This window comes from Hevea brasiliensis, chromosome 9 (assembly GCF_030052815.1).
Source record: "Hevea brasiliensis isolate MT/VB/25A 57/8 chromosome 9, ASM3005281v1, whole genome shotgun sequence".
Taxonomy (NCBI): Eukaryota; Viridiplantae; Streptophyta; class Magnoliopsida; order Malpighiales; family Euphorbiaceae; genus Hevea; species Hevea brasiliensis.
The window spans coordinates 69,030,698-69,048,907 of NC_079501.1; positions in this window are offsets into that span (position 1 = coordinate 69,030,698).

Here is an 18,210-nt window from a genome sequence, read left to right on the forward strand (position 1 = left end):
GAATGCATCAAAATGGTACCTTTAGGTCATTTTTAGGTCACCTTTGGTTCGGCCAGTTTTTGGACCTAAACTTGTGTAAGCTATTTGGCTTGGTTCTGGCCATTTCTAGGCTTTGGTGTCTTCATAAGAGTTGTAGATATATGTCTCAAATATTCATGGTAAAAATTTTAGGTCAATTGGACATGTTTTGAGTGAGTTATTTTAGGTCAAAACACTAACTGCTGCCCAAATAGTCAATTTTCAGGTTTTCAAGTCACTAATCTGGATTTGGTCATTTTTCAAGTCACCTTCTAGATAGAATTTAGGGAAGCTTTCTTCATGAAAGTTGGCACATTTTATGCCTAGTTCCACCTCCAATTAGCCTCATACCAATTAGAATCACACACCTAGGGTTATAGGCCCATTTGCACACTGCCCTCAACATCCTTTTCAAACACCAAACCAAACACAAGTTTACCAATTACATCTTCACTTCCCATACCATTCTGCATTTGGCACTAACCAAAACCATTCAATTTTCTACATTATAGGTTAACTTGGGCAGAATATAACCACTTCAAATACACCAAATGCAGTCAACATTCACAAAGTTCAATCCCAACAATGTATACACATAAATAATTTTAATTATCACACAAACTTCCATCATCAAATTACATACCTATCATTACTATTCCTATAACACCCCTCACCCGACTACAGTGTAGCCGAGCAAGGCGTGCTACACGGCGTGCCGGAGCACCTGATCTTATCTGATTTCATTACAATTCTTAATTTACTTGTTCAAAAACTTTATTTAAGGTTTAGGCTATTTTTACTTTTATCAAAATCTAACTAATTTAGAAATTTCAAAAATTTTAACGATAATCCGGCAACGTGCCGACTGTAATTTGGACTAACAGTTCTTCTGAACCTGCCAAAAACAATTTCAATATATACTCAATTTCTCAAACTTAATAGTCTCAAAAATTTTCGAACATAATGTATCTCAATACAGTATCCAGATTTCTCAGAAATCTCATCAGATTTTCAACATCTCAATATTCACAAGTACAATCTCATTATAACTCAAATTCAATTCACATATTAAAATATTTACTTTGAGTAGCTTCCATAATTCATAGGTTAATTACATGAGTTTATTTTGTCCAAGATATACAAATAATTTACAATGTGCTAGGAATGAACAATATACATACCATGTATAAAATGAGCCCTATCTACATGCATTGCTGAGGAGGTGACAACCTTCAATTCTTCTGACACTTCTGCAGATCTGGACTCCAAAAATCTCAGTCGACAGTCTACTGGTTTTACCTTCATTACCTGCGCGAGGAAGCAATTCCATCGCGCTAAGCATTTCTGCTTAGTGGTGCAATAGTATAACAAGAAATAATATATACAATTAAAGAAAGAAATAAATCATAATTCAGATACTCAAGAATCAATTTAATTTGGTATGGTATTTCTAGTATCAACAATCTTATATACTAGTTTGTTTCTCTTTGGAAGTGCTTAGTTTATAACTTTTCAGTAATACTACCCAGTATACAAATTATTCTAACTGTATTGTATTTCAAGTCTCTACGGTTCTGCAATTTATATTTTTATTATATATCTTTTGCTAATCTCTTTTACTCATTCATTCAATACGTAATTTAATTGTACTGAAATTTCATTATACTTAACTTAGCTTCCTGAATTGAATAATGTTTTAAATGACTGCCCATATAGCCTATACATCTGTGACGGTGGATAAACGGATACACTAGCACTGGGTACCTAGTACCTCGGGCCGTCACACCATCGGTCACAAAGTATCTCCCGGTGTGCAAATAGTGTGGCTAAAAAGCCATATAATCAATCAGGCATTAAACCGAGTATAATAACACAATCTGTATAGCCATAGGCTATTAAAATCATAGTATGGCATAATAAGCCATAAAACACTGTATGACGTAAAGTCATTTACGTAATTTGTCAGAATCCTATTGGCATGCCAACCTATCCAAACTAGTCAACTAGGCAAATTAGGGCATATTACAATGTTACATATTTAATTCTTTATTCATAGGGTTTATACATCTTTATGCCTTTCACTGGTCAATAAAATTATTGACCTTTTTATGCATCATGGATAGGTTGATTCTAGCATCAACATGTCAAAATTTACAATTCAATATGTTGTCAATATAATGCAATTTACCCTTTTCACAAGTTGGCATTCATTGCCAAATCACTTCAAGCATCATTTTATGTAATTACCAATTTTCAATTTTAGTATGCTAGATTGGTCTAGCTTAAAGTCCTATTTTCCTTGGTTTTTAGCTTCTGGTCAAAGAAGCAAAATTGTAGCTCTATGTCTTATTACACGCGGGGAAAAATTTCAGGTCATTTCGAGTTGTATAGGCCAAGTTATGGTCAATTTACTAAAGCTGGACATATTGCACCTTTACTTCAAAATTTGGTCACTTTCTCAATTTTTGTGTGCTAGATTTGTCTAGCTTAAAGTTCTATTTCTCTTGGTACTATTCCCTTCAATTCATTTCCTTAGTCAACCTATAATATTGACCCTTGATGCACTCTACGTAAGTCAATTCTAATGTTACCAATATTTCACATTTTATAGCCCTTTAGTGTTGGTATATGTTACCAATTTCATTTCTAAGTGTATTGCATTTTATTGCAATTTACCGGATTTCAGTATACTATTTTGACCTAGCCGGACGACCTAGTTCCCTCGGTTTTTGGGTTTCAGTCCAAACTACAAACTTGTAGGTCTATGTCTTATTGCACGCGGGGCAAAATTTCAGGTCATTCTGAGTTGTGTAGACCAAGATATGGTCAATTTACCAATGCTGGACAGAAAGCACTAAAATAGTAGGCTTAGGTCATTTTTAGATCACTTTTGGTTCGGCCAGTTTTGGTACCTGAACTTGTGCAAGCTATTTGACTTGGTTCTGGCCATTTCTGAGTCTTGGTGTCTTCATAAGAATTGTAGCTCTATGTCTTATTGACTCGGGGTTAAATTTCAGGTCATTCTAAGTCGTATAGACCAAGATATGGTCAATTCACTAAAGCTGGATAGATTGCACCTTTAGTGCAAAATTTGATCAGTTTAGTTCTGGCAGTTTTGGTACCTGAACTTGTGCAAGCTATTTGACTTGGTTCTGGCCATTTATGGGTTTTGGTGTCTTCATAAGAATTGTAGCTCTATGTCTTATTGCACTCGGGGAAAAATTTCAGGTCATTCTAAGTTTTATAGACCAAGATATGGTCAGTTTACTAAAGCTGGACAGATTGCACCTTTAGTGCAAAATTTGGTCAGTTTTAGTTCTGGCAGTTTTGGTACCTGAACTGGTGCAAACTATTTGACTTGGTTCTGGCCATTTCTGGGTTTTTGTGTCTTCATAAGAATTGTAGCTCTATGTCTTATTGCACTCGGGGAAAAATTTCAGGTCATTCTAAGTTGTATAGACGAAGATATGGTCAATTTACTAAAGTTGGACAGATTGCACCTTTAGTGCAAAATTTGGTCAATTTTAGTTCTGGCAGTTTTGGTACCTGAATTTGTGCAAGTTATTTGACTTAGTTCTGGCCATTTCTAGGCTTTTGTGTCTTCAAAAGAATTGTAGATCTATGTCTAAACTAACCATGTTAAAAATTCCAGGTCAATTGGACCTGTTTTGAGTGAGTTATAGTCATACCAAGGACTACTGTTCATATGGTCAAAAATCTGGGTTGCAAGGTTGCTAATCCGGATTTGGTCATTTTTAAGGTCAGTTTCTAGGCAGAATTTTGGCAACATTTCTACATGAAATTTGGCCTATTTGGTGTCTAGTTTCATCCCCCATTGGCTTCATACCAATTGGGTTCATAGTTTGACACTTATGGCCTAATTTAGGTACTGCCTTCAATACACAACCTGCACAAAGCACATACACTTCCAATTTGATATTCCTTCTCCTCCTCATTACTTCAATATTCAATCAATAACACTTCCGTATATTTATTGTACACAATTCCAGCAACAATTTTGGGCAGAATATTCAAGTGCTCAATGCACACAATTCACCATTAAGTTCAACATTCACTTCCACCAAAATTCAACATATCTCAATGTCAATATTACACATACACTTCAACATAATCATACTTCAATATCACTTACACTTGCTGCCCACAATTTAACATTAGCATATTTCATTAATAACTACATGTTCACACACAAATTCATGGATTAATAGGCTGCCAAACATGGCAGTTTGCCCAAAGCATTAAGGTTCCATTACACACCCTTAATTCAAGCACTGCATGCACATACTTAGATTTTAACTTGCTACTTCCTCTATTTAAGTTATTCAACCTTAGTTTCCATCCATTTGAGGTAAGAAAAACTCAACTACAATAAACTTTCATGGCTGTCCAAAATTGAATATATCAATAACTCATCAAATCCTTTAAATTTCTTCACCATCCAACTCATCTCAACCTTAATACAAACTTTAATGAAGTAAGGGATGAAAAACTAGCACTAACCTTTTTTGAGCTTCACCAAAACTTCATCAAATCCTCTTCCTTTTGCTTCCAACATACTGCCCAAGGTGTGTGTGCAAGCTTTGATGAAGAAACTATGGTGAAATGAGGGCTTGAACATGGTTGCATGGTGATGGAGGGAGTTTGGCCATGGTGGATTTCCATGGAGGTTTTGGCTGGTTATTTCTCAAGCTTGAAGATGATGGTTCTGCTGTCCCAAAGGAATATTTAAGTGTCCCAAATTAAGAGTTAGTGGAGCACTAACTTGGATTTTAATGTTTAATAAGTTAAAGTTTCCTTATTTGCTCATTTGGCTCCATTCTTTTACTATTTACATGTTGTATCACAATTTAATTTTTCATGACATTTCTAAAGTGTAATATCATTTATTTTTAATGGACATTGAGGTCAAAAGGCAATCTTAGGTGTGAAATGACCAAAATACTCCACTTCAGGTTATATTCCCGATTTTTCGGTAACACCGATTTTTGTCTGTTTCTCAATTTTTTGTTTTTCTTTATACTAATTTATTAATTTTTTATTTAATAATTCTAGTGTTAATTATATTCAATAGACCTTTACTTACATCCCGGAATTAAATTCTGAGGGTTTCCTGCGGTCCTGGGGTAGGCAACGGCCTTCCCAGTGCGGTCACCCATCGCTGCGGTGTCGGCTCGTTTAACTTAGCTTCATTTTCTCTCTTTCATTTGTCTTTGATTTTTCTTGCATTTTCTTCTTATTTATTTCATCATTATATGTCTCTTCATTATCACCGAAGTGTAGTTCTAGACATTCCGACTTTTCGGGACAGACATTAGCTGTCGGAACAGTAGAATGTACGGACTACGAAAATGAGGATGTTACAACTCTTCCCCTCTAAAAAGGAATTTCGTCCTCGAAATTCATCTGATTCAAACAACCGTGCTTATCGTTGTCTCATAATTTTATTCACTTTTCCATCATTGTTTTCCTTTGCCTTTAGTATTCTTACTCATGAAATTCTATTAGTCATTAGTTTCTTGATCTCTCATACTAGGATTCTTTACCAGTCCTTCAGTCTCTTTTACCAATTCCAACTCTATTAAATTACCCTTTGTCTAGGTATTCTGCATTTATCTCATACAAGACCTTATACCTTGGTATCTTCATGCTTATTTAATAAACATCACCATGCACAAACTCCATCAATGGAAGGTATCTATTCTTGCCTCCAGAGGGAATATCACTACAACTTCTAAATATATTTTCAAATACCTAAACCATTCTTTTCTGACAAAAATATCAAAATAATTATAAGACTCTATATCAATGTCTAGATATCTTTACCCAACTCAGTTCAACGTACTGGTGTTCTGCACTTTTTCCCTTCTAGTGTTTCATAGTTTCATCGGGTGTCATTTGTACGCTAGCTTGACACTTATTATTGTATACAAATTCTATTAGTGGGAGGTATCTATCCCATCTCCCCTCAGATTCAATTACACAAGTTCTCTGTATATTCTCGAGGGCTTTATCACATATTACAGGTTATTATTATCATTTCATTTCATTGTTTACAGGAACTCAATGAGTTTCAGAATTCACCTGAATTACTCGTTTCGACTGTCCATCCGTTTGAGGATGATAAGTCGTACTGATATCTTTAAGCTTATAGTAATTACTGTGGTACAGGTAGTTCACATTAATGTAACCGAGTCACTGACTCTAGCTACCATATAAGTGTAGTCTTTCGATAGGCTAGTTCTGAAGTTTTAAATTTCTAACTAGAATTTTCACATTTATTTCCCGTAATAGTACTCTATTCGGGCGTAACTGTATCAAATTATAGATTACTTATAAATATTCTTAGTTTATTGTACCATAAGGAAGCACGTAGCTCTATACAATAATCCCATGTCGGTACTGTAATCTGCAGCTTACAATACAAACATCGAGAATGTTACATAGTCACTACGTTATAACCTCATGATCTAGGTTTTCTACTTCTTTTTCTAATACCCTCTGCGACTCTGAGTCCATATCTTAACTTTGAATAATCAAAAGTAAACAGATCTGCATAGTGTCACCTCGACTCTTATGAATGCAATGCATGTATGCACACTATCTTTCCACTTATCTTTGCCTAGAAACGCCTAAACCGTGCTCTGATACCACTAAATGTAACACCCCTCACCCGACTACAGTGTAGCCGAGCAAGGCGTGCTACACGGCGTGCCGGAGCACCTGATCTTATCTTATTTCATTACAGTTCTTAATTTACTTGTTCAAAAACTTTATTTAAGGTTTAGGCTATTTTTACTTTTATCAAAATCTAACTAATTTGGAAATTTTAAAAATTTTAACGATAATCCGGCAACGTGCCGACTGTAATTTGGACTATGATTCTTACGAACTGCCAAAAACAATTTCAATATATACTCAATTTCTCAAACTTAATAGTCTCAAAAATTTTCGAACATGATGTATCTCAATATAGTATCTAGATTTCTCAGAAATCTCATCAGATTTTCAACATCTCAATATTCACAAGTACAATCTCATTATAACTCAAATTCAATTCACATATTAAAATATTTACTTTGAGTAGCTTTCATAATTCATAGGTTAATTACATGAGTTTATTTTGTCCAAGATATACAAATAATTTACAATGTGCTAGGAATGAACAATATACATAACATGTATAAAATGAGCCCTATCTACATGCATTGCTGAGGAGGTGACAACCTTCAATTCTTCTGACATACGCAGATCCGACTCCAAAACTCTCAGTCGACAGTTTACTGGTTTTACCTTCAGTACCTGCGCGAGGAAGCAATTCCATCGCGCTAAGCATTTCTGCTTAGTGGTGCAATAGTATAACAAGAAATAATATATACAATTAAAGAAAGAAATAAATCATAATTCAGATACTCAAGAATCAATTTAATTTGGTATGGTATTTCTAGTATGAACAATCTTATATACTAGTTTGTTCCTCTTTGGAAGTACTTAGTTTATAACTTTTCAGTAATACTACCCAGTATACAAATTATTCTAACTGTATTGTATTTCAAGTCTCTACGGTTCTGCAATTTATATTTTTGTTATATTTCTTTTGCTAATCTCTTTTACTCATTCATTCAATACGTAATTTAATTGTACTGAAATTTCATTATACTTAACTTAGCTTCCTGAATTGAATAATGTTTTAAATGACTGCCCATATAGCCTATACACTGACCAGACTGGATAAACGAATACACTAGCACTAGGTACCTAGTACCTCGGGCCGTCACACCATCGGTCACAAAGTATCTCCCGGTGTGCAAACAGTGTGGCTAAAAAGCCATATAATCAATCAGGCATTAAACTGAGTATAATAACACAATCTGTATAGCCATAGGCTATTAAAATCATAGTATGGCATAATAAGCCATAAAACACAGTATGACGTAAAGTCATTTACAGAACAGCTATCAGAATCCTATTGGCATGCTAACCTATCCAAACTAGTCAACTAGGCAAATTAGGGCATATTACAATGTTACATATTTAATTCTTTATTCATAGGGTTTATACATCTTTATGCCTTTCACTGGTCAATAAAATTATTGACCTTTTTATGCATCATGGATAGGTTGATTCTAGCATCAACATGTCACAATTTACAATTCAATATGTTGTCAATATAATGCAATTTACCCTTTTCACAAGTTGGCATTCATTGCCAAATCACTTCAAGCATCATTTTATGTAATTACCAATTTTCAATTTTAGTATGCTAGATTGGTCTAGCTTAAAGTCCTATTTTCCTTGGTTTTTAGCTTCTGGTCAAAGAAGCAAAATTGTAGCTCTATGTCTTATTACACGCGGGGCAAAATTTCAGGTCATTTCAAGTTGTATAGACCAAGTTATAGTCAATTTACTAAAGTTGGACAGATTGCACCTTTACTTCAAAATTTGGTCAATTTCTCAATTTTTGTGTGCTAGATTTGTCTAGCTTAAAGTCCTATTTCTCTTGGTACTATTCCCTTCAATTCATTTCCTTAGTCAACCTATAATATTGACCCTTGATGCACTCTACGTGAGTCAATTCTAATGTTACCAATATTTCACATTTTATAGCCCTTTAGTGTTGGTATATGTTACCAATTTCATTTCTAAGTGTATTGCATTTTATTGCAATTTACCGGATTTCAGTGTACTATTTTGACCTAGCCGGACGACCTAGTTCCCTCGGTTTTTGGGTTTCAGTCCAAACTACAAACTTGTAGGTCTATGTCTTATTGCACGCGGGGCAAAATTTCAGGTTATTCTGAGTTGTGTAGACCATGATATGGTCAATTTACCAATGCTGGACAGAAAGCACTAAAATAGTAGGCTTAGGTCATTTTTAGATCACTTTTGGTTCGGCCAGTTTTGTTACCTGAACTTGTGCAAGCTATTTGACTTGGTTCTGGCCATTTCTGAGTCTTGGTGTCTTCATAAGAATTGTAGCTCTATGTCTTATTGACTCGGGGTAAAATTTCAGGTCATTCTAAGTCGTATAGACCAAGATATGGTCAATTCACTAAAGCTGGACAGATTGCACCTTTAGTGCAAAATTTGATCAGTTTAGTTCTGGCAGTTTTGGTACCTGAACTTGTGCAAGCTATTTAACTTGGTTCTGGCCATTTCTGGGTTTTGGTGTCTTCATAAGAATTGTAGCTCTATGACTTATTGCACTCGGGGCAAAATTTTAGGTCATTCTAAGTTGTATAGGCCAAGATATGGTCAGTTTACTAAAGCTGGACAGATTGCACCTTTAGTGCAAAATTTGGTCAGTTTTAGTTCTGGCAGTTTTGGTACCTGAACTGGTGCAAACTATTTGACTTGGTTCTGGCCATTTCTGGGTTTTGGTGTCTGCATAAGAATTGTAGCTCTATGTCTTATTGCACTCGGGGCAAAATTTCAGGTCATTCTAAGTTGTATAGACCAAGATATGGTCAATTTACTAAAGCTGGACAGATTGCACCTTTAGTGCAAAATTTGGTCAATTTTAGTTCTGGCAGTTTTGGTACCTGAATTTGTGCAAGTTATTTGACTTAGTTCTGGCCATTTATGGGCTTTTGTGTCTTCAAAAGAATTGTAGATCTATGTCTAAACTAACCATGGTAAAAATTTCAGGTCAATTGGACCTGTTTTGAGTGAGTTATAGTCATCCCAAGGACTACTGTTCATATGGTCAAAAATCTGGATTGCAAGGTTGCTAATCCGGATTTGGTCATTTTTAAGGTCAGTTTCTAGGCAGAATTTTGGCAACATTTCTACATGAAAGTTGGCCTATTCGGTGTCTAGTTTCATCCCCCATTGGCTTCATACCAATTGGGTTCATAGTTTGGCACTTATGGCCTGATTTAGGTACTGCCTTCAATACACAACCTGCACAAAGCACATACACTTCCAATTTGATATTCCTTCTCCTCCTCATTACTTCAATATTCAATCAATAACACTTCCGTATATTTATTGTACACAATTCCAGCAACAATTTTGGGCAGAATATTCAAGTGCTCAATGCACACAATTCACCATTAAGTTCAACATTCACTTCCACCAAAATTCAACATATCTCAATGTCAATATTTCACATACACTTCAACATAATCATACTTCAATATCACTTACACTTGCTGCCCACAATTTAACATTAGCATATTTCATTAATAACTACATGTTCACACACAAATTCATGGTTTAATAGGCTGCCAAACATGGCAGTTTGCCCAAAGCATTAAGGTTCCATTACACACCCTTAATTCAAGCACTACAAGCACATACTTAGATTTTAACTTGCTACTTCCTCCATTTAAGTTATTCAACCTTAGTTTCCATCCATTTGAGGTAAGAAAAACTCAACTACAATAAACTTTCATGGCTGTACAAAATTGAATATATCAATAACTCATCAAATCCTTCAAATTTCTTCACCATCCAACTCATCTCAACCTTAATACAAACTTTAATGAAGCAAGGGATGAAAAACTAGCACTAACCTTTTTTGAGCTTCACCAAAACTTCATCAAATCCTCTTCCTTTTGCTTCCAACATACTGCCCAAGGTGTGTGTGCAAGCTTTGATGAAGAAACTATGGTGAAATGAGGGCTTGAACATGGTTGTATGGTGATGGAGGGAGTTTGGCCATGGTGGATTTCCATGGAGGTTTTGGCTGGTTATTTCTCAAGCTTGAAGATGATGGTTCTGCTGTCCCAAAGGAATATTTAAGTGTCCCAAATTAAGAGTTAGTGGAGCACTAACTTGGATTTTAATGTTTAATAAGTTAAAGTTTCCTTATTTGCTCATTTGGCTCCATTCTTTTACTATTTACATGTTGTATCACAATTTAATTTTTCATGACATTTCTAAAGTGTAATATCATTTATTTTTAATGGACATTGAGGTCAAAAGGCAACCCTAGGTGTGAAATGACCAAAATACCCCACTTCGGGTTATATTCCCGATTTTTCGGTAACACCGTTTTTTGTCTGTTTCTCAATTTTTCGTTTTTCTTTGTACTAATTTATTAATTTTTTATTTAATAATTCTAGTGTCAATTATATTTCAATAGACCTTTACTTACATCCCGGAATTAAATTCTGAGGGTTTCCCGCAGTCCTGGGGTCGGCAACGGCCTTCCCAGTGCGATCACCCATCGCTGCGGTGTCGGCTCGTTTAACTTAGCTTCATTTTCTCTCTTTCATTTGTCTTTGATTTTTCTTGCATTTTCTTCTTATTTATTTCATCATTATATGTCTCTTCATTATCACCGAAGTGTAGTTCTAGACATTCCGACTTTTCGGGACAGACATTAGCTGTCGGAACAGTAGAATGTACGGACTACGAAAATGAGGATGTTACAATTCCACACACATATATGCTGCCAAATTTTTGTACAATATTTCAACAACATTTCATGAATTTGAACATTACAAATTTTCATTTTGAGGCTGCCCAAAAATTACACATACACATCAACTTTCATTTTCACTTTTCAAGCTTACAAATTAAACCTTATACATGAAAACCAACTCCAATACATTTAAACACTTAATCTAACATCTCAAACAACTATTTACATGTAAAGAGAAGCTGTACATGATGAAGTTTCATGGCTACCAAAATGCTCCATCCCCAACAATTCATCAAACCTCAAACTTCTTCCATAATTCAAATAATCACAACCTTAGTTACACTTTTAATGAAACAAAGATTGAAAATAACCACTTACCTCTTTTGAAATTCTTCAAAACCTCACCAAAACTTATCTTTCTTGCTCCCTTATTGCTGCCCAAGGTGTGTAGGTAAGGTTTAGTGAAGGAACCTAGTGAAAAGTATGACTAAATCATGGTTGCATGGAGCTTGGTTAACTTTGGCCATGGAGTCCCATGGAGTTTGAGAGGAAAATTAGATTCGGCAACTTTAAGGGATTTGTGGGAGAAGGAGATGAAAAGGTTAGTGGTCCACTAATCTGTTCCTTAATGATTTTTTTAGGGTGTCCATGGTGCTCCGCTAATTTATTTTAACCTTATTATAGTTTAAAGTCTTCATAATTGCATTTAATCCGCATATTTCTCTAAATTCCATTACACATTTAATTTCCTTTTTAATGGGGTCCCCAAATTTAAATACTATTTATTTTTAATGGACACTTAGATCAAAAGGCAACTTGGAGTGTCAATTGACCACAATGCCCCTATTCGGGTTGTATTCCTGATTTTTTGGTAACACCGAGTTTTGTCGTTTTCTCGATTTCTCATTTTTCTTTGTACTAATTAATTAATTTTTCTTTGATATTTCTAATGGTATTTATACTTCAATAAGTCTTTAATTATGTCTTAAAAAATATTTTACAGGGTTCCCCGTGGTCCAGGGCTAGTCAACGGTCCACGCCGCAACTTCCCGGTGCGGTCACCCATCGCTATGGTTCTCGGCTCGTTTAACTTGGTTATATTTCATTGCTTTTATTTTTCCTTTGTTTTTCTTGTATTTTCTTTCCTTGTATTTCATTATTTTATGTCTCCTCACCAATATTTAAGTGTAGTTCTAGGCATCCTAGCTGTCTGGACAACACTGATCATCAAAACAGTAAAATGCACTACCGAACATAGGGGTGTTACAATAAAAGCCATGAGTGCGGGCATAAAGTCATGAATATGGGCATAAAGCCTTTTGCAGTACTGCTAAAACAATATCCTATTGGCTTGCCAATCTATCCAATCTGACATACATGTCTAGGCAATACATGGGCACATAAGTACCATTAAATATTAATATGTCTTCTTATTTCATTATTTCATTATAAGTTCCAATTATAATTTATAACTTTTTAATTTTGTTCTTAGCAAAAGTATAAATTTCTAAATCACAATTCTGTATAGTTTATACATTCATTACAATTCATACATTCCTTTCATCATTCATTTTGGATCTCAATTCACAACAATAGTGTTCATGTATCATTTTACCTTCATCATAATTCATATATTTATTCATTATATCCTTACATCATTCATTTTGGATCTCAATTCACAACAATGGTCTTCATGTACTATTGTACTCAAAATACTTTTTCTTGTCCTTTCTCATTTATACAATCGAAAATCTACTTATGTAATTACAAATTTTATGTTTCAAGTTGAATTACTAATATTTATGAATTATATTTGTGACGGGCATATAAGCCCTAACTACCCATTCACACCAATTAGGTGACTTACTTTTCATGTTTCAAGCAATCCATGAATATTTCGTGGATTTCAAATTTATGGCCTTAATTTCCCTCTAACAATTTTGACTAAGATGTATAGTCCACATTTGTCATACAATTCTAAGCATTTAAGCTTAGAATTGGTTCTAGGTCTTCATCTTAATTTGCTAATCATTTTAATTACTATTCACCTTACTAGTTAACCAAAATATTGACTTTTTCATAATTAATGGATATATTAATTTTAATTACACTAAGATCCCACATTTTGAGTTTCACATTTATTAGTATTAATTGTCAATTGCAATTTAAAGTCCCCTAGATACATTTCTAAATTTTTAGTTTTGATTACCTAAGTTTACTATTCCATTGGACAATTTTACAGTAGAAACTGGGCTAACTTTTCTTTATCAAAGTTATTCCTTATTGTGTCTTCTTTAATTCCCTTTTTGAATGTCTCCATTTAGAGTTTTGTAGCTCAAGTTATGGCCATTTTACCATAACTGGCCGGATTGACCTATACCCAGAATTTCTGAGCAATCCTGGTTCTGCTAGATTTGGTAGCTCAATTTTGGCTAGCAAGTTCATTTGGTTAAGTTCAAAATTTGAGTTTGTGTTCCACATAAAAGTTTTTCTAAATTGCCTCAGCTTTCCATTGATATAAATTTTAGGTCAATTGGACTTTTCTACACTGAGTTATGACCAAATGAATAAACACTGTTCATTTGGTTATTTTGCCCTGGTAGAATGTAAGTTACCCAGATTTAGTCAATTTTTAGGGCATCCTAAGTTTAGTTTCTGGATAGGTTTCCCCCATCAAAGTTGTGCCATTATGTGTCTAATTTCATGTCCAATTGGCCTTGCACCAATTGAACCTACACAACTCAAGTTATAGCTGCCCAAACATGCTGGACTCACATCCAGACCTGCAGGGCACATTAGACAGCACACCCAACCTAAAATCCCAAGCTACAATTCACTTCAATTCCTTGTTATACTTAGCCAAATGGTTACTATTTGACCATTAGAACTTCCATTTACTATCAATATGGCCAAACCCTAATATAGCTCAAAACCCTAATTTCCAATAACTCAATTCATGCATAAGACCTTATAATTCAACTTCTACGATCTGCAACTCATCAAGAACATTAGTAATCAAATTCAATTCCATCAAAATCATAATTTCCTCAAGGTTCCTCATGGCTGTTGAAATTTCATGGAATATAATCATGCATCTTTAATTCAATTTTCAACAAGTTTTCAACTTAGCTTAGCTTAAATTCATATTTAGAAGGAAGTAAGAGCAAAGAATATGGCACTAACCTTTTTAAGCAGAATTTTTCCTTAGCTAACTTCAATTTTTCCTTCACTTTTTCCTCTTCAAATTTCTGCCTCTAACTTGCCCAAGGTATAAGATCAATTTTTCATGAAGAGGTTATGAGATTTTATGGTGTAGTTGAGTGAGAAATAGAGCTTGGGTGATGCATCAATGGAGGACTCTTTCTCTTTCTCTTTGGTTCATTTTGGTTCGGCTACTTAGGAAGAAGAAAGCTGCTGATTTCTTTGTTTTTATCTCATTTTTGCTTCATTTTTATTCCTTTAATTAATTTAAATTGTGATTGGATGGGAGTACTTAGTGACATAAGCATGAGGTCAAATTTGCAATTTTAATTCATTTTCTTTTCTTTTTTTTCTACTCAATTTCAATTTAATTTGTAGCAATATTTATTCATATTTTATATCATAATAATTATTTACTTAATTGGACAAGTCGGTCAAAAATCATCTCCGAAGACGAAATGACCTAAATGCCCTACGTTTGGCTTATTGAGCCAAAATTGTCTGTATTGATCTAAAAATTTTTCTAAGCATTTTCTTAGCATTCTAATGCCATAGAAACCTCAATGACTCTTCTCTGGAGTCCCAAAAATTATTTTATGAATTTTTTTCCGAGTTTAGGGCTCCTAGCTGCGAAGACCGTAACTTTCCACTAGGTTACCCATCGCTAGGGTTACCGGCTCATTTAACATGGTAGTATTTTATTTCTAAAATTTTTTAAAAATTTTTCTTATTAATATTTGAGTTATTTATGATTCCTCATAATAGTCTAAATATTTTTCTAGACGTTCTAATTGTCCAGACCGACACTAGTCACCGGAACAGTAGAATGTATGGAATGGCTACAGTGAGAGTGTTACAATACTTCACACAGCACATGACTTATCCAGAAAGATTGTATTCATCTTTGTTGTAACACCCCTATGTTTGGTAGTGCATTCTACTGTTCTGGTGACCAGTGTTGTCCGAATAGCTAGGATGCCTAGAACTACACTTAAATATTGATAAGGAGACATAAAATAATGAAATATAAGAAGAGAAAATACAAGAAAAACAAAGGAAAAATAATAGCAATGAAATGTAACCAAGTTAAACGAGCCGAAAACCCTAGCGATGGGTGACCGCACCGGGAAGTTGCGGCATGGACCGTTGACTAGCCCTGGACTACGGGGAACCCTGAAAAATATTTTTAAGACATAATTAAAGACTTATTAAAGTATAAATATCATTAGAAATATCAAAGAAAAATTAATTAATTAGTATAAAGAAAAACGAGAAATCGAGAAAACGACAAAACTCGGTGTTACCGAAAAATCGGGAATGCAATCCGAACAGGAGTATTGTGGTCATTTGACACCCTGAGTTGTCTTTTGACCTAAATGTCCATTAAAAATAAATGATATTAAATTTTGAAAATCACATGAAAAATGAAATTAGATATGGAATTACACATAATGTAAATAGAGAAAAATGAGGGTGTAATTGGAATTAATTAAACTTTAATTATTATAATGTTTAAACTAAGGTTAGTGGAGGGTTAGTGGAGCTATATAAGACATATGAGGACAAAAGGACAGCCACTTCACTCATCATCTTCAACCTCACTCTCCTTGCTGAATTGAAAAGCTCTCAAATCCTCTATGCCTGCAAGCTCCATTCTTCTATCTTCAAGCCATGATCCTTGCATTTTCCTTCACTAAAATTTGCCTATACATCTTGGGAAACATATAGGCAGCAAGAAAGTTAAGTTTTGGTGAGGTTTTGAAGAATTTCAAAAGTAATAAGTATGTATTTTTTATTCTTGCTTCATTAAACTTTGAATGGATGTTATGGGTAGTTGATTTGTGGAAGAATTTTTGAAGTTTGATGAATGAGTGGAAATGTACATTTTGGTAGTCATGAAACCTCAATATGAATAGCTTATTCTTGCATGTAAATAGTGGTTTGAATGATGATTTAAATGTTTGATTGTATTGTAGTTGAATTCCATGTGTAAGGTTTGATTTGGAAGCTTGAAAATTTCAAATGGGGATTGATGGGTATGTGTAAACTTGTGGCAACCTCATGAAGAAGATTGAAGTGTTTGAATTCATGAAATGTTGTTGAATTATGTTGTCATTGATAGCAGCATGTGTATATAAATAATTGTTTGAATTTGGATATGGAAATGAGGTATGTTCATGTGGATTAATTGTTGTAATTGGACTTGAAAAAATTTTGTATTATAATGTGAATGTTAAGAGTGGTTACAAGCTGCCAAAATGACCAAAAATATGTTGCTAAATGTGTTAATATTATGGTACAAACCAGAATTGGCATGGAAGAGTGAACTTGGTAAGCATAGGATGTGTAATTGGTAAAGGATGAACAAATTATAATAAGGCAGTGTATGTTTTGGCTTAGAACTTTAAGTGTATGGCTCCAATTGGTATGAGACCAATTGGAGGTGAAATTAGGCACAAAATGTGCCAACTTTCATGAAGGAAGCTTACCAAAATTCTATCTAGAAGATGACTTGAAAAATAACCAAATCCGGATTAGTGCTTTGAAAGCCTGAAAATTGACCATTTTGGCAGTAGTTAGTGTTTTCACCATAACTTACTCAAAATAGGTCCAATTGACCTGAAATTTTTACCATGAATAGTTGAGATATATATATACAATTCTTATGAAGACACCAAAGCCCAAAAATGGCCAGAACCAAGCCAAATAGCTTGCACAAATTCAGGTCAAAAAACTGGCCGAACCAAAAGTGACCTAAAAATGACCTAAAGTTACCATTTTGGTGCATTCTGTCCAGCATTGGTAAATTGACCATAACTTGGTCTACACAACTCAGAATGACCTGAAATTTTGCCCCGTGTGTAATAAGACATAGACCTACAAGTTTGTAGTTTGGACCGAAACCCGAAAACTGAGGGAACTAGGTCGTCCGGCAAGGTTAAATTAGTATACCGAAATCTAGCAAATTGCAATAAAATGCAATATGCTTGAAAGTGAATTTAGTAACATGTACGAACACTAAAAGGCCATAAAATGTGACATATTGGTAACATTGAACCTAATTCACCTAGAGTGTATTAAGGGTCAATATTTTAGGTTGACTAAGGAAAATAATAGAATTCAATAAATTAATTATTAAACCTTATTTTTTGAGACAGTTTAAATGAGTACTGAAACACTTCAAATTATGTGTTTCAGTTAGCAAAGACTCAAGGAAGGGTAAGGAAACACTGAGTCAAGCTAAGAGACATTTATCAGAGGTTTGTGCACAACAGTTATTTCTTTTGAATTTTTCAATTGAAATAAATTATGACTATTTGTATGTTATTATTTTAAATTGTGAAAATTTATTTGAATGATATTTGATGGATACTTATTGATTGAAAAACATTGTAAATGGTTTGAAACCACAGCAATCATGTACATTGATTAAATTCCTCGCTAGCTTGTCTAGTGGGATGAATTGACTTTGAATTCCCTCTCTGGCTGAAGTGTTGAGGTGTGTGCTTGTTGAGGACGAATAGAATGAGTACTCATATTATTGCTAGCTAGCTATGTTATTCCTCATTAGCCATCGGCTCTTGGAATGAATTGGACTTTGG